Raw genomic sequence first — 24265 nt, 5'->3', positions numbered from 1 at the left:
GGCCACCTGGACTCCCGTTAAGAAGACATGCTGTCAACCTCTAGATCCCTCACATGCCTGCACTTTTCGGCTTGCTGCTGCTGCAATCCACGCGTTTTAGATCTGCATAACTCCACCTCTTTTAGCACAGTACCCTCAACCCCCGGCTGTTCCCACCCGCCTCAACACCGTTGGAAGGGAGGAGAACCAATTAAGGCGGGGGGGGGGGTGGAACGAGCAGCTGTCTACCCTTAGCAGGAGGGTTGCTGATTAATTACCTCTCCTGCTGCTGCTGCTGCTGGCTGTCCAGCAGCAGACTGAAGGTGGCTGCTGCTGTGCGCAGGTATATAAAGGCTCAGAGCCTATTATGACACGCGCAGCCAGCGTTCCATTGCCACATTCCGTCTACTGCAGGCGGGATACCTGGATGGCTGAATGTCACTGAGAAGCTCACAGAGACCGCCATAAGCAACAGTTTAAAAGAATGCCGCAGACTAATCAACCAAACTTTTTGGGTTGGTTTCTCTTTTATAGTCTGCAGGCATTAAATGAAAGAAGTCAGTGTTCCAGCAGAGGGAGACAACGTTTCAGAAAAGGCATTGTAGCAAACCAAAAAAGAAATTTTAAGCGCAGCAGAGTAACCAGCTCACATACCTGTTAGCTCAGGTGAGTTTAAAAGGCTGCTGTTGATAACAAGGGCATTTGCTAAATAGATGGTGTGTGTGCAACAATATACTGAAAGGTCAATTATATTGTGCAGCTTATCTCACCACCTGTAGTTATTTAGGTGAAAGCTCCAAAATGCTTGCCTAATATGTCTGTTTATCCAAAAGGAAGTATAGAGGGAGAGCTAGATAGATAGCATTGCATTACATTACATTACATGGCAATGCAATGCACAGTTGCAGAAGTTGAACCAAAATGAGCTTGTCATCTGGCTTCTGCAACTTTTAACATGAAAAATCCAATGAGGAGAAGAAAAGCAAAGCCAAAGAGTCCATCCCAAAATCCGACAAACAAGCAAAATGAACAAAAAGCATTGAATTCAATTCTTTCTGATTTTAGAAATTGCATTAAAGAAGGGGTGCACCGGTCCTGGAGATACTGCAATACCAGGTCAATGCGTGGAGTGGACAGAGCAAGCTCTTTTTCCATCTCCCTGTTCTAAAAATCCATTTAATATATGGTCCCCAGATAGGGGACGTATCAGATATTAAACTGATAAGAACAGATACTACACTTGATCTTAGCCAAAAGGCCGAGAAGCGATAACCAGAATTGGTTTCCGACTACGGTGCCACCCAAGGATTCTGAAAAGTCCATTTGTGGAGATGGCCACCTGGACTCCCGTTAAGAAGACATGCTGTCAACCTCTAGATCCCTCACATGCCTGCACTTTTCGGCTTGCTGCTGCTGCAATCCACGCGTTTTAGATCTGCATAACTCCACCTCTTTTAGCACAGTACCCTCAACCCCCGGCTGTTCCCACCCGCCTCAACACCGTTGGAAGGGAGGAGAACCAATTAAGGCGGGGGGGGGGGTGGAACGAGCAGCTGTCTACCCTTAGCAGGAGGGTTGCTGATTAATTACCTCTCCTGCTGCTGCTGCTGCTGGCTGTCCAGCAGCAGACTGAAGGTGGCTGCTGCTGTGCGCAGGTATATAAAGGCTCAGAGCCTATTATGACACGCGCAGCCAGCGTTCCATTGCCACATTCCGTCTACTGCAGGCGGGATACCTGGATGGCTGAATGTCACTGAGAAGCTCACAGAGACCGCCATAAGCAACAGTTTAAAAGAATGCCGCAGACTAATCAACCAAACTTTTTGGGTTGGTTTCTCTTTTATAGTCTGCAGGCATTAAATGAAAGAAGTCAGTGTTCCAGCAGAGGGAGACAACGTTTCAGAAAAGGCATTGTAGCAAACCAAAAAAGAAATTTTAAGCGCAGCAGAGTAACCAGCTCACATACCTGTTAGCTCAGGTGAGTTTAAAAGGCTGCTGTTGATAACAAGGGCATTTGCTAAATAGATGGTGTGTGTGCAACAATATACTGAAAGGTCAATTATATTGTGCAGCTTATCTCACCACCTGTAGTTATTTAGGTGAAAGCTCCAAAATGCTTGCCTAATATGTCTGTTTATCCAAAAGGAAGTATAGAGGGAGAGCTAGATAGATAGCATTGCATTACATTACATTACATGGCAATGCAATGCACAGTTGCAGAAGTTGAACCAAAATGAGCTTGTCATCTGGCTTCTGCAACTTTTAACATGAAAAATCCAATGAGGAGAAGAAAAGCAAAGCCAAAGAGTCCATCCCAAAATCCGACAAACAAGCAAAATGAACAAAAAGCATTGAATTCAATTCTTTCTGATTTTAGAAATTGCATTAAAGAAGGGGTGCACCGGTCCTGGAGATACTGCAATACCAGGTCAATGCGTGGAGTGGACAGAGCAAGCTCTTTTTCCATCTCCCTGTTCTAAAAATCCATTTAATATATGGTCCCCAGATAGGGGACGTATCAGATATTAAACTGATAAGAACAGATACTACACTTGATCTTAGCCAAAAGGCCGAGAAGCGATAACCAGAATTGGTTTCCGACTACGGTGCCACCCAAGGATTCTGAAAAGTCCATTTGTGGAGATGGCCACCTGGACTCCCGTTAAGAAGACATGCTGTCAACCTCTAGATCCCTCACATGCCTGCACTTTTCGGCTTGCTGCTGCTGCAATCCACGCGTTTTAGATCTGCATAACTCCACCTCTTTTAGCACAGTACCCTCAACCCCCGGCTGTTCCCACCCGCCTCAACACCGTTGGAAGGGAGGAGAACCAATTAAGGCGGGGGGGGGGGTGGAACGAGCAGCTGTCTACCCTTAGCAGGAGGGTTGCTGATTAATTACCTCTCCTGCTGCTGCTGCTGCTGGCTGTCCAGCAGCAGACTGAAGGTGGCTGCTGCTGTGCGCAGGTATATAAAGGCTCAGAGCCTATTATGACACGCGCAGCCAGCGTTCCATTGCCACATTCCGTCTACTGCAGGCGGGATACCTGGATGGCTGAATGTCACTGAGAAGCTCACAGAGACCGCCATAAGCAACAGTTTAAAAGAATGCCACAGACTAATCAACCAAACTTTTTGGGTTGGTTTCTCTTTTATAGTCTGCAGGCATTAAATGAAAGAAGTCAGTGTTCCAGCAGAGGGAGACAACGTTTCAGAAAAGGCATTGTAGCAAACCAAAAAAGAAATTTTAAGCGCAGCAGAGTAACCAGCTCACATACCTGTTAGCTCAGGTGAGTTTAAAAGGCTGCTGTTGATAACAAGGGCATTTGCTAAATAGATGGTGTGTGTGCAACAATATACTGAAAGGTCAATTATATTGTGCAGCTTATCTCACCACCTGTAGTTATTTAGGTGAAAGCTCCAAAATGCTTGCCTAATATGTCTGTTTATCCAAAAGGAAGTATAGAGGGAGAGCTAGATAGATAGCATTGCATTACATTACATTACATGGCAATGCAATGCACAGTTGCTGAAGTTGAACCAAAATGAGCTTGTCATCTGGCTTCTGCAACTTTTAACATGAAAAATCCAATGAGGAGAAGAAAAGCAAAGCCAAAGAGTCCATCCCAAAATCCGACAAACAAGCAAAATGAACAAAAAGCATTGAATTAAATTCTTTCTGATTTTAGAAACTGCATTAAAGAAGGGGTGCACCGGTCCTGGAGATACTGCAATACCAGGTCAATGCGTGGAGTGGACAGAGCAAGCTCTTTTTCCATCTCCCTGTTCTAAAAATCCATTTAATATATGGTCCCCAGATAGGGGACGTATCAGATATTAAACTGATAAGAACAGATACTACACTTGATCTTAGCCAAAAGGCCGAGAAGCGATAACCAGAATTGGTTTCCGACTACGGTGCCACCCAAGGATTCTGAAAAGTCCATTTGTGGAGATGGCCACCTGGACTCCCGTTAAGAAGACATGCTGTCAACCTCTAGATCCCTCACATGCCTGCACTTTTCGGCTTGCTGCTGCTGCAATCCACGCGTTTTAGATCTGCATAACTCCACCTCTTTTAGCACAGTACCCTGAACCCCCGGCTGTTCCCACCCGCCTCAACACCGTTGGAAGGGAGGAGAACCAATTAAGGCGGGGGGGGGGTGGAACGAGCAGCTGTCTACCCTTAGCAGGAGGGTTGCTGATTAATTACCTCTCCTGCTGCTGCTGCTGCTGGCTGTCCAGCAGCAGACTGAAGGTGGCTGCTGCTGTGCGCAGGTATATAAAGGCTCAGAGCCTATTATGACACGCGCAGCCAGCGTTCCATTGCCACATTCCGTCTACTGCAGGCGGGATACCTGGATGGCTGAATGTCACTGAGAAGCTCACAGAGACCGCCATAAGCAACAGTTTAAAAGAATGCCACAGACTAATCAACCAAACTTTTTGGGTTGGTTTCTCTTTTATAGTCTGCAGGCATTAAATGAAAGAAGTCAGTGTTCCAGCAGAGGGAGACAACGTTTCAGAAAAGGCATTGTAGCAAACCAAAAAAGAAATTTTAAGCGCAGCAGAGTAACCAGCTCACATACCTGTTAGCTCAGGTGAGTTTAAAAGGCTGCTGTTGATAACAAGGGCATTTGCTAAATAGATGGTGTGTGTGCAACAATATACTGAAAGGTCAATTATATTGTGCAGCTTATCTCACCACCTGTAGTTATTTAGGTGAAAGCTCCAAAATGCTTGCCTAATATGTCTGTTTATCCAAAAGGAAGTATAGAGGGAGAGCTAGATAGATAGCATTGCATTACATTACATTACATGGCAATGCAATGCACAGTTGCTGAAGTTGAACCAAAATGAGCTTGTCATCTGGCTTCTGCAACTTTTAACATGAAAAATCCAATGAGGAGAAGAAAAGCAAAGCCAAAGAGTCCATCCCAAAATCCGACAAACAAGCAAAATGAACAAAAAGCATTGAATTCAATTCTTTCTGATTTTAGAAACTCCATTAAAGAAGGGGTGCACCGGTCCTGGAGATACTGCAATACCAGGTCAATGCGTGGAGTGGACAGAGCAAGCTCTTTTTCCATCTCCCTGTTCTAAAAATCCATTTAATATATGGTCCCCAGATAGGGGACGTATCAGATATTAAACTGATAAGAACAGATACTACACTTGATCTTAGCCAAAAGGCCGAGAAGCGATAACCAGAATTGGTTTCCGACTACGGTGCCACCCAAGGATTCTGAAAAGTCCATTTGTGGAGATGGCCACCTGGACTCCCGTTAAGAAGACATGCTGTCAACCTCTAGATCCCTCACATGCCTGCACTTTTCGGCTTGCTGCTGCTGCAATCCACGCGTTTTAGATCTGCATAACTCCACCTCTTTTAGCACAGTACCCTCAACCCCCGGCTGTTCCCACCCGCCTCAACACCGTTGGAAGGGAGGAGAACCAATTAAGGCGGGGGGGGGGGTGGAACGAGCAGCTGTCTACCCTTAGCAGGAGGGTTGCTGATTAATTACCTCTCCTGCTGCTGCTGCTGCTGGCTGTCCAGCAGCAGACTGAAGGTGGCTGCTGCTGTGCGCAGGTATATAAAGGCTCAGAGCCTATTATGACACGCGCAGCCAGCGTTCCATTGCCACATTCCGTCTACTGCAGGCGGGATACCTGGATGGCTGAATGTCACTGAGAAGCTCACAGAGACCGCCATAAGCAACAGTTTAAAAGAATGCCACAGACTAATCAACCAAACTTTTTGGGTTGGTTTCTCTTTTATAGTCTGCAGGCATTAAATGAAAGAAGTCAGTGTTCCAGCAGAGGGAGACAACGTTTCAGAAAAGGCATTGTAGCAAACCAAAAAAGAAATTTTAAGCGCAGCAGAGTAACCAGCTCACATACCTGTTAGCTCAGGTGAGTTTAAAAGGCTGCTGTTGATAACAAGGGCATTTGCTAAATAGATGGTGTGTGTGCAACAATATACTGAAAGGTCAATTATATTGTGCAGCTTATCTCACCACCTGTAGTTATTTAGGTGAAAGCTCCAAAATGCTTGCCTAATATGTCTGTTTATCCAAAAGGAAGTATAGAGGGAGAGCTAGATAGATAGCATTGCATTACATTACATTACATGGCAATGCAATGCACAGTTGCTGAAGTTGAACCAAAATGAGCTTGTCATCTGGCTTCTGCAACTTTTAACATGAAAAATCCAATGAGGAGAAGAAAAGCAAAGCCAAAGAGTCCATCCCAAAATCCGACAAACAAGCAAAATGAACAAAAAGCATTGAATTCAATTCTTTCTGATTTTAGAAACTGCATTAAAGAAGGGGTGCACCGGTCCTGGAGATACTGCAATACCAGGTCAATGCGTGGAGTGGACAGAGCAAGCTCTTTTTCCATCTCCCTGTTCTAAAAATCCATTTAATATATGGTCCCCAGATAGGGGACGTATCAGATATTAAACTGATAAGAACAGATACTACACTTGATCTTAGCCAAAAGGCCGAGAAGCGATAACCAGAATTGGTTTCCGACTACGGTGCCACCCAAGGATTCTGAAAAGTCCATTTGTGAAGATGGCCACCTGGACTCCCGTTAAGAAGACATGCTGTAAACCTCTAGATCCCTCACATGCCTGCACTTTTCGGCTTGCTGCTGCTGCAATCCACGCGTTTTAGATCTGCATAACTCCACCTCTTTTAGCACAGTACCCTCAACCCCCGGCTGTTCCCACCCGCCTCAACACCGTTGGAAGGGAGGAGAACCAATTAAGGCGGGGGGGGGGGTGGAACGAGCAGCTGTCTACCCTTAGCAGGATGGTTGCTGATTAATTACCTCTCCTGCTGCTGCTGCTGCTGGCTGTCCAGCAGCAGACTGAAGGTGGCTGCTGCTGTGCGCAGGTATATAAAGGCTCAGAGCCTATTATGACACGCGCAGCCAGCGTTCCATTGCCACATTCCGTCTACTGCAGGCGGGATACCTGGATGGCTGAATGTCACTGAGAAGCTCACAGAGACCGCCATAAGCAACAGTTTAAAAGAATGCCACAGACTAATCAACCAAACTTTTTGGGTTGGTTTCTCTTTTATAGTCTGCAGGCATTAAATGAAAGAAGTCAGTGTTCCAGCAGAGGGAGACAACGTTTCAGAAAAGGCATTGTAGCAAACCAAAAAAGAAATTTTAAGCGCAGCAGAGTAACCAGCTCACATACCTGTTAGCTCAGGTGAGTTTAAAAGGCTGCTGTTGATAACAAGGGCATTTGCTAAATAGATGGTGTGTGTGCAACAATATACTGAAAGGTCAATTATATTGTGCAGCTTATCTCACCACCTGTAGTTATTTAGGTGAAAGCTCCAAAATGCTTGCCTAATATGTCTGTTTATCCAAAAGGAAGTATAGAGGGAGAGCTAGATAGATAGCATTGCATTACATTACATTACATGGCAATGCAATGCACAGTTGCTGAAGTTGAACCAAAATGAGCTTGTCATCTGGCTTCTGCAACTTTTAACATGAAAAATCCAATGAGGAGAAGAAAAGCAAAGCCAAAGAGTCCATCCCAAAATCCGACAAACAAGCAAAATGAACAAAAAGCATTGAATTCAATTCTTTCTGATTTTAGAAACTGCATTAAAGAAGGGGTGCACCGGTCCTGGAGATACTGCAATACCAGGTCAATGCGTGGAGTGGACAGAGCAAGCTCTTTTTCCATCTCCCTGTTCTAAAAATCCATTTAATATATGGTCCCCAGATAGGGGACGTATCAGATATTAAACTGATAAGAACAGATACTACACTTGATCTTAGCCAAAAGGCCGAGAAGCGATAACCAGAATTGGTTTCCGACTACGGTGCCACCCAAGGATTCTGAAAAGTCCATTTGTGGAGATGGCCACCTGGACTCCCGTTAAGAAGACATGCTGTAAACCTCTAGATCCCTCACATGCCTGCACTTTTCGGCTTGCTGCTGCTGCAATCCACGCGTTTTAGATCTGCATAACTCCACCTCTTTTAGCACAGTACCCTCAACCCCCGGCTGTTCCCACCCGCCTCAACACCGTTGGAAGGGAGGAGAACCAATTAAGGCGGGGGGGGGGTGGAACGAGCAGCTGTCTACCCTTAGCAGGATGGTTGCTGATTAATTACCTCTCCTGCTGCTGCTGCTGCTGGCTGTCCAGCAGCAGACTGAAGGTGGCTGCTGCTGTGCGCAGGTATATAAAGGCTCAGAGCCTACTATGACACGCGCAGCCAGCGTTCCATTGCCACATTCCGTCTACTGCAGGCGGGATACCTGGATGGCTGAATGTCACTGAGAAGCTCACAGAGACCGCCATAAGCAACAGTTTAAAAGAATGCCACAGACTAATCAACCAAACTTTTTGGGTTGGTTTCTCTTTTATAGTCTGCAGGCATTAAATGAAAGAAGTCAGTGTTCCAGCAGAGGGAGACAACGTTTCAGAAAAGGCATTGTAGCAAACCAAAAAAGAAATTTTAAGCGCAGCAGAGTAACCAGCTCACATACCTGTTAGCTCAGGTGAGTTTAAAAGGCTGCTGTTGATAACAAGGGCATTTGCTAAATAGATGGTGTGTGTGCAACAATATACTGAAAGGTCAATTATATTGTGCAGCTTATCTCACCACCTGTAGTTATTTAGGTGAAAGCTCCAAAATGCTTGCCTAATATGTCTGTTTATCCAAAAGGAAGGATAGAGGGAGAGCTAGATAGATAGCATTGCATTACATTACATTACATGGCAATGCAATGCACAGTTGCTGAAGTTGAACCAAAATGAGCTTGTCATCTGGCTTCTGCAACTTTTAACATGAAAAATCCAATGAGGAGAAGAAAAGCAAAGCCAAAGAGTCCATCCCAAAATCCGACAAACAAGCAAAATGAACAAAAAGCATTGAATTCAATTCTTTCTGATTTTAGAAACTGCATTAAAGAAGGGGTGCACCGGTCCTGGAGATACTGCAATACCAGGTCAATGCGTGGAGTGGACAGAGCAAGCTCTTTTTCCATCTCCCTGTTCTAAAAATCCATTTAATATATGGTCCCCAGATAGGGGACGTATCAGATATTAAACTGATAAGAACAGATACTACACTTGATCTTAGCCAAAAGGCCGAGAAGCGATAACCAGAATTGGTTTCCGACTACGGTGCCACCCAAGGATTCTGAAAAGTCCATTTGTGGAGATGGCCACCTGGACTCCCGTTAAGAAGACATGCTGTCAACCTCTAGATCCCTCACATGCCTGCACTTTTCGGCTTGCTGCTGCTGCAATCCACGCGTTTTAGATCTGCATAACTCCACCTCTTTTAGCACAGTACCCTCAACCCCCGGCTGTTCCCACCCGCCTCAACACCGTTGGAAGGGAGGAGAACCAATTAAGGCGGGGGGGGGGTGGAACGAGCAGCTGTCTACCCTTAGCAGGAGGGTTGCTGATTAATTACCTCTCCTGCTGCTGCTGCTGCTGGCTGTCCAGCAGCAGACTGAAGGTGGCTGCTGCTGTGCGCAGGTATATAAAGGCTCAGAGCCTATTATGACACGCGCAGCCAGCGTTCCATTGCCACATTCCGTCTACTGCAGGCGGGATACCTGGATGGCTGAATGTCACTGAGAAGCTCACAGAGACCGCCATAAGCAACAGTTTAAAAGAATGCCACAGACTAATCAACCAAACTTTTTGGGTTGGTTTCTCTTTTATAGTCTGCAGGCATTAAATGAAAGAAGTCAGTGTTCCAGCAGAGGGAGACAACGTTTCAGAAAAGGCATTGTAGCAAACCAAAAAAGAAATTTTAAGCGCAGCAGAGTAACCAGCTCACATACCTGTTAGCTCAGGTGAGTTTAAAAGGCTGCTGTTGATAACAAGGGCATTTGCTAAATAGATGGTGTGTGTGCAACAATATACTGAAAGGTCAATTATATTGTGCAGCTTATCTCACCACCTGTAGTTATTTAGGTGAAAGCTCCAAAATGCTTGCCTAATATGTCTGTTTATCCAAAAGGAAGGATAGAGGGAGAGCTAGATAGATAGCATTGCATTACATTACATTACATGGCAATGCAATGCACAGTTGCTGAAGTTGAACCAAAATGAGCTTGTCATCTGGCTTCTGCAACTTTTAACATGAAAAATCCAATGAGGAGAAGAAAAGCAAAGCCAAAGAGTCCATCCCAAAATCCGACAAACAAGCAAAATGAACAAAAAGCATTGAATTCAATTCTTTCTGATTTTAGAAACTGCATTAAAGAAGGGGTGCACCGGTCCTGGAGATACTGCAATACCAGGTCAATGCGTGGAGTGGACAGAGCAAGCTCTTTTTCCATCTCCCTGTTCTAAAAATCCATTTAATATATGGTCCCCAGATAGGGGACGTATCAGATATTAAACTGATAAGAACAGATACTACACTTGATCTTAGCCAAAAGGCCGAGAAGCGATAACCAGAATTGGTTTCCGACTACGGTGCCACCCAAGGATTCTGAAAAGTCCATTTGTGGAGATGGCCACCTGGACTCCCGTTAAGAAGACATGCTGTCAACCTCTAGATCCCTCACATGCCTGCACTTTTCGGCTTGCTGCTGCTGCAATCCACGCGTTTTAGATCTGCATAACTCCACCTCTTTTAGCACAGTACCCTCAACCCCCGGCTGTTCCCACCCGCCTCAACACCGTTGGAAGGGAGGAGAACCAATTAAGGCGGGGGGGGGGTGGAACGAGCAGCTGTCTACCCTTAGCAGGAGGGTTGCTGATTAATTACCTCTCCTGCTGCTGCTGCTGCTGGCTGTCCAGCAGCAGACTGAAGGTGGCTGCTGCTGTGCGCAGGTATATAAAGGCTCAGAGCCTATTATGACACGCGCAGCCAGCGTTCCATTGCCACATTCCGTCTACTGCAGGCGGGATACCTGGATGGCTGAATGTCACTGAGAAGCTCACAGAGACCGCCATAAGCAACAGTTTAAAAGAATGCCACAGACTAATCAACCAAACTTTTTGGGTTGGTTTCTCTTTTATAGTCTGCAGGCATTAAATGAAAGAAGTCAGTGTTCCAGCAGAGGGAGACAACGTTTCAGAAAAGGCATTGTAGCAAACCAAAAAAGAAATTTTAAGCGCAGCAGAGTAACCAGCTCACATACCTGTTAGCTCAGGTGAGTTTAAAAGGCTGCTGTTGATAACAAGGGCATTTGCTAAATAGATGGTGTGTGTGCAACAATATACTGAAAGGTCAATTATATTGTGCAGCTTATCTCACCACCTGTAGTTATTTAGGTGAAAGCTCCAAAATGCTTGCCTAATATGTCTGTTTATCCAAAAGGAAGTATAGAGGGAGAGCTAGATAGATAGCATTGCATTACATTACATTACATGGCAATGCAATGCACAGTTGCTGAAGTTGAACCAAAATGAGCTTGTCATCTGGCTTCTGCAACTTTTAACATGAAAAATCCAATGAGGAGAAGAAAAGCAAAGCCAAAGAGTCCATCCCAAAATCCGACAAACAAGCAAAATGAACAAAAAGCATTGAATTCAATTCTTTCTGATTTTAGAAACTGCATTAAAGAAGGGGTGCACGGGTCCTGGAGATACTGCAATACCAGGTCAATGCGTGGAGTGGACAGAGCAAGCTCTTTTTCCATCTCCCTGTTCTAAAAATCCATTTAATATATGGTCCCCAGATAGGGGACGTATCAGATATTAAACTGATAAGAACAGATACTACACTTGATCTTAGCCAAAAGGCCGAGAAGCGATAACCAGAATTGGTTTCCGACTACGGTGCCACCCAAGGATTCTGAAAAGTCCATTTGTGGAGATGGCCACCTGGACTCCCGTTAAGAAGACATGCTGTCAACCTCTAGATCCCTCACATGCCTGCACTTTTCGGCTTGCTGCTGCTGCAATCCACGCGTTTTAGATCTGCATAACTCCACCTCTTTTAGCACAGTACCCTGAACCCCCGGCTGTTCCCACCCGCCTCAACACCGTTGGAAGGGAGGAGAACCAATTAAGGCGGGGGGGGGTGGAACGAGCAGCTGTCTACCCTTAGCAGGAGGGTTGCTGATTAATTACCTCTCCTGCTGCTGCTGCTGCTGGCTGTCCAGCAGCAGACTGAAGGTGGCTGCTGCTGTGCGCAGGTATATAAAGGCTCAGAGCCTATTATGACACGCGCAGCCAGCGTTCCATTGCCACATTCCGTCTACTGCAGGCGGGATACCTGGATGGCTGAATGTCACTGAGAAGCTCACAGAGACCGCCATAAGCAACAGTTTAAAAGAATGCCACAGACTAATCAACCAAACTTTTTGGGTTGGTTTCTCTTTTATAGTCTGCAGGCATTAAATGAAAGAAGTCAGTGTTCCAGCAGAGGGAGACAACGTTTCAGAAAAGGCATTGTAGCAAACCAAAAAAGAAATTTTAAGCGCAGCAGAGTAACCAGCTCACATACCTGTTAGCTCAGGTGAGTTTAAAAGGCTGCTGTTGATAACAAGGGCATTTGCTAAATAGATGGTGTGTGTGCAACAATATACTGAAAGGTCAATTATATTGTGCAGCTTATCTCACCACCTGTAGTTATTTAGGTGAAAGCTCCAAAATGCTTGCCTAATATGTCTGTTTATCCAAAAGGAAGGATAGAGGGAGAGCTAGATAGATAGCATTGCATTACATTACATTACATGGCAATGCAATGCACAGTTGCTGAAGTTGAACCAAAATGAGCTTGTCATCTGGCTTCTGCAACTTTTAACATGAAAAATCCAATGAGGAGAAGAAAAGCAAAGCCAAAGAGTCCATCCCAAAATCCGACAAACAAGCAAAATGAACAAAAAGCATTGAATTCAATTCTTTCTGATTTTAGAAACTGCATTAAAGAAGGGGTGCACCGGTCCTGGAGATACTGCAATACCAGGTCAATGCGTGGAGTGGACAGAGCAAGCTCTTTTTCCATCTCCCTGTTCTAAAAATCCATTTAATATATGGTCCCCAGATAGGGGACGTATCAGATATTAAACTGATAAGAACAGATACTACACTTGATCTTAGCCAAAAGGCCGAGAAGCGATAACCAGAATTGGTTTCCGACTACGGTGCCACCCAAGGATTCTGAAAAGTCCATTTGTGGAGATGGCCACCTGGACTCCCGTTAAGAAGACATGCTGTCAACCTCTAGATCCCTCACATGCCTGCACTTTTCGGCTTGCTGCTGCTGCAATCCACGCGTTTTAGATCTGCATAACTCCACCTCTTTTAGCACAGTACCCTCAACCCCCGGCTGTTCCCACCCGCCTCAACACCGTTGGAAGGGAGGAGAACCAATTAAGGCGGGGGGGGGGTGGAACGAGCAGCTGTCTACCCTTAGCAGGAGGGTTGCTGATTAATTACCTCTCCTGCTGCTGCTGCTGCTGGCTGTCCAGCAGCAGACTGAAGGTGGCTGCTGCTGTGCGCAGGTATATAAAGGCTCAGAGCCTATTATGACACGCGCAGCCAGCGTTCCATTGCCACATTCCGTCTACTGCAGGCGGGATACCTGGATGGCTGAATGTCACTGAGAAGCTCACAGAGACCGCCATAAGCAACAGTTTAAAAGAATGCCACAGACTAATCAACCAAACTTTTTGGGTTGGTTTCTCTTTTATAGTCTGCAGGCATTAAATGAAAGAAGTCAGTGTTCCAGCAGAGGGAGACAACGTTTCAGAAAAGGCATTGTAGCAAACCAAAAAAGAAATTTTAAGCGCAGCAGAGTAACCAGCTCACATACCTGTTAGCTCAGGTGAGTTTAAAAGGCTGCTGTTGATAACAAGGGCATTTGCTAAATAGATGGTGTGTGTGCAACAATATACTGAAAGGTCAATTATATTGTGCAGCTTATCTCACCACCTGTAGTTATTTAGGTGAAAGCTCCAAAATGCTTGCCTAATATGTCTGTTTATCCAAAAGGAAGTATAGAGGGAGAGCTAGATAGATAGCATTGCATTACATTACATTACATGGCAATGCAATGCACAGTTGCTGAAGTTGAACCAAAATGAGCTTGTCATCTGGCTTCTGCAACTTTTAACATGAAAAATCCAATGAGGAGAAGAAAAGCAAAGCCAAAGAGTCCATCCCAAAATCCGACAAACAAGCAAAATGAACAAAAAGCATTGAATTCAATTCTTTCTGATTTTAGAAACTGCATTAAAGAAGGGGTGCACGGGTCCTGGAGATACTGCAATACCAGGTCAATGCGTGGAGTGGACAGAGCAAGCTCTTTTTCCATCTCCCTGTTCTAAAAATCCATTTAATATATGGTCCCCAGATAGGGGACGTATCAGATATTAAACTGATAAGAACAGATACTACACTTGATCTTAGCCAAAAGGCCGAGAAGCGATAACCAGAATTGGTTTCCGACTACGGTGCCACCCAAGGATTCTGAAAAGTCCATTTGTGGAGATGGCCACCTGGACTCCCGTTAAGAAGACATGCTGTCAACCTCTAGATCCCTCACATGCCTGCACTTTTCGGCTTGCTGCTGCTGCAATCCACGCGTTTTAGATCTGCATAACTCCACCTCTTTTAGCACAGTACCCTCAACCCCCGGCTGTTCCCACCCGCCTCAACACCGTTGGAAGGGAGGAGAACCAATTAAGGCGGGGGGGGGTGGAACGAGCAGCTGTCTACCCTTAGCAGGAGGGTTGCTGATTAATTACCTCTCCTGCTGCTGCTGCTGCTGGCTGTCCAGCAGCAGACTGAAGGTGGCTGCTGCTGTGCGCAGGTATATAAAGGCTCAGAGCCTATTATGACACGCGCAGCCAGCGTTCCATTGCCACATTCCGTCTACTGCAGGCGGGATACCTGGATGGCTGAATGTCACTGAGAAGCTCACAGAGACCTCCATAAGCAACAGTTTAAAAGAATGCCACAGACTAATCAACCAAACTTTTTGGGTTGGTTTCTCTTTTATAGTCTGCAGGCATTAAATGAAAGAAGTCAGTGTTCCAGCAGAGGGAGACAACGTTTCAGAAAAGGCATTGTAGCAAACCAAAAAATAAATTTTAAGCGCAGCTGAGTAACCAGCTCACATACCTGTTAGCTCAGGTGAGTTTAAAAGGCTGCTGTTGATAACAAGGGCATTTGCTAAATAGATGGTGTGTGTGCAACAATATACTGAAAGGTCAATTATATTGTGCAGCTTATCTCACCACCTGTAGTTATTTAGGTGAAAGCTCCAAAATGCTTGCCTAATATGTCTGTTTATCCAAAAGGAAGTATAGAGGGAGAGCTAGATAGATAGCATTGCATTACATTACATTACATGGCAATGCAATGCACAGTTGCTGAAGTTGAACCAAAATGAGCTTGTCATCTGGCTTCTGCAACTTTTAACATGAAAAATCCAATGAGGAGAAGAAAAGCAAAGCCAAAGAGTCCATCCCAAAATCCGACAAACAAGCAAAATGAACAAAAAGCATTGAATTCAATTCTTTCTGATTTTAGAAACTGCATTAAAGAAGGGGTGCACCGGTCCTGGAGATACTGCAATACCAGGTCAATGCGTGGAGTGGACAGAGCAAGCTCTTTTTCCATCTCCCTGTTCTAAAAATCCATTTAATATATGGTCCCCAGGTAGGGGACGTATCAGATATTAAACTGATAAGAACAGATACTACACTTGATCTTAGCCAAAAGGCCGAGAAGCGATAACCAGAATTGGTTTCCGACTACGGTGCCACCCAAGGATTCTGAAAAGTCCATTTGTGGAGATGGCCACCTGGACTCCCGTTAAGAAGACATGCTGTCAACCTCTAGATCCCTCACATGCCTGCACTTTTCGGCTTGATGCTGCTGCAATCCACGCGTTTTAGATCTGCATAACTCCACCTCTTTTAGCACAGTACCCTCAACCCCCGGCTGTTCCCACCCGCCTCAACACCGTTGGAAGGGAGGAGAACCAATTAAGGCGGGGGGGGGTGGAACGAGCAGCTGTCTACCCTTAGCAGGAGGGTTGCTGATTAATTACCTCTCCTGCTGCTGCTGCTGCTGCTGGCTGTCCAGCAGCAGACTGAAGGTGGCTGCTGCTGTGCGCAGGTATATAAAGGCTCAGAGCCTATTATGACACGCGCAGCCAGCGTTCCATTGCCACATTCCGTCTACTGCAGGCGGGATACCTGGATGGCTGAATGTCACTGAGAAGCTCACAGAGACCGCCATAAGCAACAGTTTAAAAGAATGCCACAGACTAATCAACCAAACTTTTTGGGTTGGTTTCTCTTTTATAGTCTGCAGGCATTAAATGAAAGAAGTCAGTGTTCCAGCAGAGGGAGACAACGTTTCAGAAAAGGCATTGTAGCAAACCAAAAAAGAAATTTTAAGCGCAGCAGAGTAACCAGCTCACATACCTGTTAGCTCAGGTGAGTTTAAAAGGCTGCTGTTGATAACAAGGGCATTTGCTAAATAGATGGTGTGTGTGCAACAATATACTGAAAGGTCAATTATATTGTGCAGCTTATCTCACCACCTGTAGTTATTTAGGTGAAAGCTCCAAAATGCTTGCCTAATATGTCTGTTTATCCAAAAGGAAGTATAGAGGGAGAGCTAGATAGATAGCATTGCATTACATTACATTACATGGCAATGCAATGCACAGTTGCTGAAGTTGAACCTAAATGAGCTTGTCATCTGGCTTCTGCAACTTTTAACATGAAAAATCCAATGAGGAGAAGAAAAGCAAAGCCAAAGAGTCCATCCCAAAATCCGACAAACAAGCAAAATGAACAAAAAGCATTGAATTCAATTCTTTCTGATTTTAGAAACTGCATTAAAGAAGGGGTGCACCGGTCCTGGAGATACTGCAATACCAGGTCAATGCGTGGAGTGGACAGAGCAAGCTCTTTTTCCATCTCCCTGTTCTAAAAATCCATTTAATATATGGTCCCCAGATAGGGGACGTATCAGATATTAAACTGATAAGAACAGATACTACACTTGATCTTAGCCAAAAGGCCGAGAAGCGATAACCAGAATTGGTTTCCGACTACGGTGCCACCCAAGGATTCTGAAAAGTCCATTTGTGGAGATGGCCACCTGGACTCCCGTTAAGAAGACATGCTGTCAACCTCTAGATCCCTCACATGCCTGCACTTTTCGGCTTGCTGCTGCTGCAATCCACGCGTTTTAGATCTGCATAACTCCACCTCTTTTAGCACAGTACCCTCAACCCCCGGCTTTTCCCACCCGCCTCAACACCGTTGGAAGGGAGGAGAACCAATTAAGGCGGGGGGGGGGTGGAACGAGCAGCTGTCTACCCTTAGCAGGAGGGTTGCTGATTAATTACCTCTCCTGCTGCTGCTGCTGCTGGCTGTCCAGCAGCAGACTGAAGGTGGCTGCTGCTGTGCGCAGGTATATAAAGGCTCAGAGCCTATTATGACACGCGCAGCCAGCGTTCCATTGCCACATTCCGTCTACTGCAGGCGGGATACCTGGATGGCTGAATGTCACTGAGAAGCTCACAGAGACCGCCATAAGCAACAGTTTAAAAGAATGCCACAGACTAATCAACCAAACTTTTTGGGTTGGTTTCTCTTTTATAGTCTGCAGGCATTAAATGAAAGAAGTCAGTGTTCCAGCAGAGGGAGACAACGTTTCAGAAAAGGCATTGTAGCAAACCAAAAAAGAAATTTTAAGCGCAGCAGAGTAACCAGCTCACATACCTGTTAGCTCAGGTGAGTTTAAAAGGCTGCTGTTGATAACAAGGGCATTTGCTAAATAGATGGTGTGTGTGCAACAATATACTGAAAGGTCAATTATATTGTGCAGCTTATCTCACCACCTGTAGTTATTTAGGTGAAAGCTCCAAAATGCTTGCCTAATATGTCTGTTTATCCAAAAGGAAGTATAGAGGGAGAGCTAGATAGATAGCATTGCATTACATTACATTACATGGCAATGCAATGCACAGTTGCTGAAGTTGAACCAAAATGAGCTTGTCATCTGGCTTCTGCAACTTTTAACATGAAAAATCCAATGAGGAGAAGAAAAGCAAAGCCAAAGAGTCCATCCCAAAATCCGACAAACAAGCAAAATGAACAAAAAGCATTGAATTCAATTCTTTCTGATTTTAGAAACTGCATTAAAGAAGGGGTGCACCGGTCCTGGAGATACTGCAATACCAGGTCAATGCGTGGAGTGGACAGAGCAAGCTCTTTTTCCATCTCCCTGTTCTAAAAATCCATTTAATATATGGTCCCCAGATAGGGGACGTATCAGATATTAAACTGATAAGAACAGATTTTTTGATTGAAGCTGCATCCAAGGCACTGAAAAATGTGACTGAAGTCACACCAAAACAGCGCACGAGGCGAGGATTCATGTGGACCCTTCCCGGAGGAGAGGGTCCCCAATAAACCATCCCCATCCCTCCGAGCCAGAAGGCCACAGCGAGGGTCAGGGATCTCCGATGCTCTCCCTAGCTGAAGCCGGAGAAGAGCCGTTTTCGTGCTCCCAGCTTCCATCTAGGCTGCCACCCTAGTGGAGCTGGAGCCTGTGTTGGTTTCTCAGCCCAAAGCTGACCGGACCTCCGACCGGGTTTATAAAAATTCCCCTTCCTAGCCCGGAGGCCAGGAATAGGGGGGGTTGCTCAGAAAGTATGATTGGCAAAGGTGCGGCGTGCTACGAAGCCAAGTCTTTCTGGGGTTCCCAGTCCCAGTAAGCTTGGACTCCCACCAGGGTGCCTACTCCTGGGGCACATTGCTCCAAAGCCCTCACACTTACCCAGCCTAGTGACTTTGATCCTGGAGGGCCATGTTTTCCATCAGATAACTCTATGAGCCACCTGGCGTACTAACAAGTGCACCAAACCAGTGTGTAATATGCATCAATTTACTAGGGCAGCCCAAGGACAAAACTGCCTTTTCAAAAGATACTACACTTGATCTTAGCCAAAAGGCCGAGAAGCGATAACCAGAATTGGTTTCCGACTACGGTGCCACCCAAGGATTCTGAAAAGTCCATTTGTGGAGATGGCCACCTGGACTCCCGTTAAGAAGACATGCTGTCAACCTCTAGATCCCTCACATGCCTGCACTTTTCGGCTTGCTGCTGCTGCAATCCACGCGTTTTAGATCTGCATAACTCCACCTCTTTTAGCACAGTACCCTCAACCCCCGGCTGTTTCCACCCGCCTCAACACCGTTGGAAGGGAGGAGAACCAATTAAGGCGGGGGGGGGGTGGAACGAGCAGCTGTCTACCCTTAGCAGGAGGGTTGCTGATTAATTACCTCTCCTGCTGCTGCTGCTGCTGGCTGTCCAGCAGCAGACTGAAGGTGGCTGCTGCTGTGCGCAGGTATATAAAGGCTCAGAGCCTATTATGACACGCGCAGCCAGCGTTCCATTGCCACATTCCGTCAACTGCAGGCGGGATACCTGGATGGCTGAATGTCACTGAGAAGCTCACAGAGACCGCCATAACAACAGTTTAAAAGAATGCCACAGACTAATCAACCAAACTTTTTGGGTTGGTTTCTCTTTTATAGTCTGCAGGCATTAAATGAAAGAAGTCAGTGTTCCAGCAGAGGGAGACAACGTTTCAGAAAAGGCATTGTAGCAAACCAAAAAAGAAATTTTAAGCGCAGCAGAGTAACCAGCTCACATACCTGTTAGCTCAGGTGAGTTTAAAAGGCTGCTGTTGATAACAAGGGCATTTGCTAAATAGATGGTGTGTGTGCAACAATATACTGAAAGGTCAATTATATTGTGCAGCTTATCTCACCACCTGTAGTTATTTAGGTGAAAGCTCCAAAATGCTTGCCTAATATGTCTGTTTATCCAAAAGGAAGTATAGAGGGAGAGCTAGATAGATAGCATTGCATTACATTACATTACATGGCAATGCAATGCACAGTTGCTGAAGTTGAACCAAAATGAGCTTGTCATCTGGCTTCTGCAACTTTTAACATGAAAAATCCAATGAGGAGAAGAAAAGCAAAGCCAAAGAGTCCATCCCAAAATCCGACAAACAAGCAAAATGAACAAAAAGCATTGAATTCAATTCTTTCTGATTTTAGAAACTGCATTAAAGAAGGGGTGCACCGGTCCTGGAGATACTGCAATACCAGGTCAATGCGTGGAGTGGACAGAGCAAGCTCTTTTTCCATCTCCCTGTTCTAAAAATCCATTTAATATATGGTCCCCAGATAGGGGACGTATCAGATATTAAACTGATAAGAACAGATACTACACTTGATCTTAGCCAAAAGGCCGAGAAGCGATAACCAGAATTGGTTTCCGACTACGGTGCCACCCAAGGATTCTGAAAAGTCCATTTGTGGAGATGGCCACCTGGACTCCCGTTAAGAAGACATGCTGTCAACCTCTAGATCCCTCACATGCCTGCACTTTTCGGCTTGCTGCTGCTGCAATCCACGCGTTTTAGATCTGCATAACTCCACCTCTTTTAGCACAGTACCCTCAACCCCCGGCTGTTCCCACCCGCCTCAACACCGTTGGAAGGGAGGAGAACCAATTAAGGTGGGGGGGGGGTGGAACGAGCAGCTGTCTACCCTTAGCAGGAGGGTTGCTGATTAATTACCTCTCCTGCTGCTGCTGCTGCTGGCTGTCCAGCAGCAGACTGAAGGTGGCTGCTGCTGTGCGCAGGTATATAAAGGCTCAGAGCCTATTATGACACGCGCAGCCAGCGTTCCATTGCCACATTCCGTCTACTGCAGGCGGGATACCTGGATGGCTGAATGTCACTGAGAAGCTCACAGAGACCGCCATAAGCAACAGTTTAAAAGAATGCCACAGACTAATCAACCAAACTTTTTGGGTTGGTTTCTCTTTTATAGTCTGCAGGCATTAAATGAAAGAAGTCAGTGTTCCAGCAGAGGGAGACAACGTTTCAGAAAAGGCATTGTAGCAAACCAAAAAAGAAATTTTAAGCGCAGCAGAGTAACCAGCTCACATACCTGTTAGCTCAGGTGAGTTTAAAAGGCTGCTGTTGATAACAAGGGCATTTGCTAAATAGATGGTGTGTGTGCAACAATATACTGAAAGGTCAATTATATTGTGCAGCTTATCTCACCACCTGTAGTTATTTAGGTGAAAGCTCCAAAATGCTTGCCTAATATGTCTGTTTATCCAAAAGGAAGTATAGAGGGAGAGCTAGATAGATAGCATTGCATTACATTACATTACATGGCAATGCAATGCACAGTTGCTGAAGTTGAACCAAAATGAGCTTGTCGTCTGGCTTCTGCAACTTTTAACATGAAAAATCCAATGAGGAGAAGAAAAGCAAAGCCAAAGAGTCCATCCCAAAATCCGACAAACAAGCAAAATGAACAAAAAGCATTGAATTCAATTCTTTCTGATTTTAGAAACTGCATTAAAGAAGGGGTGCACCGGTCCTGGAGATACTGCAATACCAGGTCAATGCGTGGAGTGGACAGAGCAAGCTCTTTTTCCATCTCCCTGTTCTAAAAATCCATTTAATATATGGTCCCCAGATAGGGGACGTATCAGATATTAAACTGATAAGAACAGATACTACACTTGATCTTAGCCAAAAGGCCGAGAAGCGATAACCAGAATTGGTTTCCGACTACGGTGCCACCCAAGGATTCTGAAAAGTCCATTTGTGGAGATGGCCACCTGGACTCCCGTTAAGAAGACATGCTGTCAACCTCTAGATCCCTCACATGCCTGCACTTTTCGGCTTGCTGCTGCTGCAATCCACGCGTTTTAGATCTGCATAACTCCACCTCTTTTAGCACAGTACCCTCAACCCCCGGCTGTTCCCACCCGCCTCAACACCGTTGGAAGGGAGGAGAACCAATTAAGGCGGGGGGGGGGGGGGGTGGAACGAGCAGCTGTCTACCCTTAGCAGGAGGGTTGCTGATTAATTACCTCTCCTGCTGCTGCTGCTGCTGGCTGTCCAGCAGCAGACTGAAGGTGGCTGCTGCTGTGCGCAGGTATATAAAGGCTCAGAGCCTATTATGACACGCGCAGCCAGCGTTCCATTGCCACATTCCGTCTACTGCAGGCGGGATACCTGGATGGCTGAATGTCACTGAGAAGCTCACAGAGACCGCCATAAGCAACAGTTTAAAAGAATGCCACAGACTAATCAACCAAACTTTTTGGGTTGGTTTCTCTTTTATAGTCTGCAGGCATTAAATGAAAGAAGTCAGTGTTCCAGCAGAGGGAGACAACGTTTCAGAAAAGGCATTGTAGCAAACCAAAAAAGAAATTTTAAGCGCAGCAGAGTAACCAGCTCACATACCTGTTAGCTCAGGTGAGTTTAAAAGGCTGCTGTTGATAACAAGGGCATTTGCTAAATAGATGGTGTGTGTGCAACAATATACTGAAAGGTCAATTATATTGTGCAGCTTATCTCACCACCTGTAGTTATTTAGGTGAAAGCTCCAAAATGCTTGCCTAATATGTCTGTTTATCCAAAAGGAAGTATAGAGGGAGAGCTAGATAGATAGCATTGCATTACATTACATTACATGGCAATGCAATGCACAGTTGCTGAAGTTGAACCAAAATGAGCTTGTCATCTGGCTTCTGCAACTTTTAACATGAAAAATCCAATGAGGAGAAGAAAAGCAAAGCCAAAGAGTCCATCCCAAAATCCGACAAACAAGCAAAATGAACAAAAAGCATTGAATTCAATTCTTTCTGATTTTAGAAACTGCATTAAAGAAGGGGTGCACCGGTCCTGGAGATACTGCAATACCAGGTCAATGCGTGGAGTGGACAGAGCAAGCTCTTTTTCCATCTCCCTGTTCTAAAAATCCATTTAATATATGGTCCCCAGATAGGGGACGTATCAGATATTAAACTGATAAGAACAGATACTACACTTGATCTTAGCCAAAAGGCCGAGAAGCGATAACCAGAATTGGTTTCCGACTACGGTGCCACCCAAGGATTCTGAAAAGTCCATTTTTGGAGATGGCCACCTGGACTCCCGTTAAGAAGACATGCTGTCAACCTCTAGATCCCTCACATGCCTGCACTTTTCGGCTTGCTGCTGCTGCAATCCACGCGTTTTAGATCTGCATAACTCCACCTCTTTTAGCACAGTACCCTCAACCCCCGGCTGTTCCCACCCGCCTCAACACCGTTGGAAGGGAGGAGAACCAATTAAGGCGGGGGGGGGGGTGGAACGAGCAGCTGTCTACCCTTAGCAGGAGGGTTGCTGATTAATTACCTCTCCTGCTGCTGCTGCTGCTGGCTGTCCAGCAGCAGACTGAAGGTGGCTGCTGCTGTGCGCAGGTATATAAAGGCTCAGAGCCTATTATGACACGCGCAGCCAGCGTTCCATTGCCACATTCCGTCTACTGCAGGCGGGATACCTGGATGGCTGAATGTCACTGAGAAGCTCACAGAGACCGCCATAAGCAACAGTTTAAAAGAATGCCACAGACTAATCAACCAAACTTTTTGGGTTGGTTTCTCTTTTATAGTCTGCAGGCATTAAATGAAAGAAGTCAGTGTTCCAGCAGAGGGAGACAACGTTTCAGAAAAGGCATTGTAGCAAACCAAAAAAGAAATTTTAAGCGCAGCAGAGTAACCAGCTCACATACCTGTTAGCTCAGGTGAGTTTAAAAGGCTGCTGTTGATAACAAGGGCATTTGCTAAATAGATGGTGTGTGTGCAACAATATACTGAAAGGTCAATTATATTGTGCAGCTTATCTCACCACCTGTAGTTATTTAGGTGAAAGCTCCAAAATGCTTGCCTAATATGTCTGTTTATCCAAAAGGAAGTATAGAGGGAGAGCTAGATAGATAGCATTGCATTACATTACATTACATGGCAATGCAATGCACAGTTGCTGAAGTTGAACCAAAATGAGCTTGTCATCTGGCTTCTGCAACTTTTAACATGAAAAATCCAATGAGGAGAAGAAAAGCAAAGCCAAAGAGTCCATCCCAAAATCCGACAAACAAGCAAAATGAACAAAAAGCATTGAATTCAATTCTTTCTGATTTTAGAAACTGCATTAAAGAAGGGGTGCACCGGTCCTGGAGATACTGCAATACCAGGTCAATGCGTGGAGTGGACAGAGCAAGCTCTTTTTCCATCTCCCTGTTCTAAAAATCCATTTAATATATGGTCCCCAGATAGGGGACGTATCAGATATTAAACTGATAAGAACAGATACTACACTTGATCTTAGCCAAAAGGCCGAGAAGCGATAACCAGAATTGGTTTCCGACTACGGTGCCACCCAAGGATTCTGAAAAGTCCATTTGTGGAGATGGCCACCTGGACTCCCGTTAAGAAGA

The 24265-nt window shown here is 45.4% G+C and overlaps 18 non-coding genes and 1 pseudogene across 18 annotated transcripts; all 19 read right to left on the bottom strand.

Moving 5' to 3' along the window:
- Nucleotides 1-1058: 1058 nt before the first annotated feature.
- On the bottom strand, nt 1059-1249 carry LOC141215916 (U2 spliceosomal RNA). Its single transcript, XR_012284967.1, has one exon. It is a non-coding gene; the product is annotated as a U2 spliceosomal RNA (small nuclear RNA).
- A 1121-nt stretch (nt 1250-2370) lies between these two features.
- LOC141215915 (U2 spliceosomal RNA) lies at nt 2371-2561 on the bottom strand. Its single transcript, XR_012284966.1, has one exon. It is a non-coding gene; the product is annotated as a U2 spliceosomal RNA (small nuclear RNA).
- A 1121-nt stretch (nt 2562-3682) lies between these two features.
- Nucleotides 3683-3873, bottom strand: LOC141215914 (U2 spliceosomal RNA). Its single transcript, XR_012284965.1, has one exon. It is a non-coding gene; the product is annotated as a U2 spliceosomal RNA (small nuclear RNA).
- A 1120-nt stretch (nt 3874-4993) lies between these two features.
- Nucleotides 4994-5184, bottom strand: LOC141215913 (U2 spliceosomal RNA). The gene has a single exon (XR_012284964.1). It is a non-coding gene; the product is annotated as a U2 spliceosomal RNA (small nuclear RNA).
- Nucleotides 5185-6305: 1121 nt separating this feature from the next.
- Nucleotides 6306-6496, bottom strand: LOC141215912 (U2 spliceosomal RNA). The gene has a single exon (XR_012284963.1). It is a non-coding gene; the product is annotated as a U2 spliceosomal RNA (small nuclear RNA).
- A 1121-nt stretch (nt 6497-7617) lies between these two features.
- On the bottom strand, nt 7618-7808 carry LOC141215911 (U2 spliceosomal RNA). Its single transcript, XR_012284962.1, has one exon. It is a non-coding gene; the product is annotated as a U2 spliceosomal RNA (small nuclear RNA).
- A 1120-nt stretch (nt 7809-8928) lies between these two features.
- LOC141215910 (U2 spliceosomal RNA) lies at nt 8929-9119 on the bottom strand. The gene has a single exon (XR_012284961.1). It is a non-coding gene; the product is annotated as a U2 spliceosomal RNA (small nuclear RNA).
- A 1120-nt stretch (nt 9120-10239) lies between these two features.
- On the bottom strand, nt 10240-10430 carry LOC141215909 (U2 spliceosomal RNA). Its single transcript, XR_012284960.1, has one exon. It is a non-coding gene; the product is annotated as a U2 spliceosomal RNA (small nuclear RNA).
- A 1120-nt stretch (nt 10431-11550) lies between these two features.
- On the bottom strand, nt 11551-11741 carry LOC141216489 (U2 spliceosomal RNA). Its single transcript, XR_012285520.1, has one exon. It is a non-coding gene; the product is annotated as a U2 spliceosomal RNA (small nuclear RNA).
- A 1119-nt stretch (nt 11742-12860) lies between these two features.
- Nucleotides 12861-13051, bottom strand: LOC141215907 (U2 spliceosomal RNA). The gene has a single exon (XR_012284958.1). It is a non-coding gene; the product is annotated as a U2 spliceosomal RNA (small nuclear RNA).
- Nucleotides 13052-14171: 1120 nt separating this feature from the next.
- Nucleotides 14172-14362, bottom strand: LOC141216488 (U2 spliceosomal RNA). Its single transcript, XR_012285519.1, has one exon. It is a non-coding gene; the product is annotated as a U2 spliceosomal RNA (small nuclear RNA).
- A 1119-nt stretch (nt 14363-15481) lies between these two features.
- LOC141216340 (U2 spliceosomal RNA) lies at nt 15482-15672 on the bottom strand. The gene has a single exon (XR_012285376.1). It is a non-coding gene; the product is annotated as a U2 spliceosomal RNA (small nuclear RNA).
- A 1122-nt stretch (nt 15673-16794) lies between these two features.
- On the bottom strand, nt 16795-16985 carry LOC141215906 (U2 spliceosomal RNA). Its single transcript, XR_012284957.1, has one exon. It is a non-coding gene; the product is annotated as a U2 spliceosomal RNA (small nuclear RNA).
- A 1120-nt stretch (nt 16986-18105) lies between these two features.
- On the bottom strand, nt 18106-18287 carry LOC141216719 (U2 spliceosomal RNA). Its single transcript, XR_012285741.1, has one exon. It is a non-coding gene; the product is annotated as a U2 spliceosomal RNA (small nuclear RNA).
- Nucleotides 18288-18811: 524 nt separating this feature from the next.
- LOC141216906 (U2 spliceosomal RNA) lies at nt 18812-18927 on the bottom strand (annotated as a pseudogene).
- A 1119-nt stretch (nt 18928-20046) lies between these two features.
- On the bottom strand, nt 20047-20237 carry LOC141215905 (U2 spliceosomal RNA). The gene has a single exon (XR_012284956.1). It is a non-coding gene; the product is annotated as a U2 spliceosomal RNA (small nuclear RNA).
- A 1120-nt stretch (nt 20238-21357) lies between these two features.
- Nucleotides 21358-21548, bottom strand: LOC141215904 (U2 spliceosomal RNA). Its single transcript, XR_012284955.1, has one exon. It is a non-coding gene; the product is annotated as a U2 spliceosomal RNA (small nuclear RNA).
- A 1125-nt stretch (nt 21549-22673) lies between these two features.
- Nucleotides 22674-22864, bottom strand: LOC141215903 (U2 spliceosomal RNA). The gene has a single exon (XR_012284954.1). It is a non-coding gene; the product is annotated as a U2 spliceosomal RNA (small nuclear RNA).
- A 1121-nt stretch (nt 22865-23985) lies between these two features.
- On the bottom strand, nt 23986-24176 carry LOC141215901 (U2 spliceosomal RNA). Its single transcript, XR_012284952.1, has one exon. It is a non-coding gene; the product is annotated as a U2 spliceosomal RNA (small nuclear RNA).
- Nucleotides 24177-24265: the final 89 nt, after the last annotated feature.

The sequence above is a fragment of the Phyllobates terribilis genome, unplaced genomic scaffold (assembly GCF_046119375.1).
Source record: "Phyllobates terribilis strain yellow unplaced genomic scaffold, ASM4611937v1 Scaffold_236__1_contigs__length_3049075, whole genome shotgun sequence".
Lineage (NCBI taxonomy): Eukaryota > Metazoa > Chordata > Amphibia > Anura > Dendrobatidae > Phyllobates > Phyllobates terribilis.
Note: the sequence above shows the minus strand (reverse complement) of the source record. Positions and strands in the feature narration are given on the sequence as shown.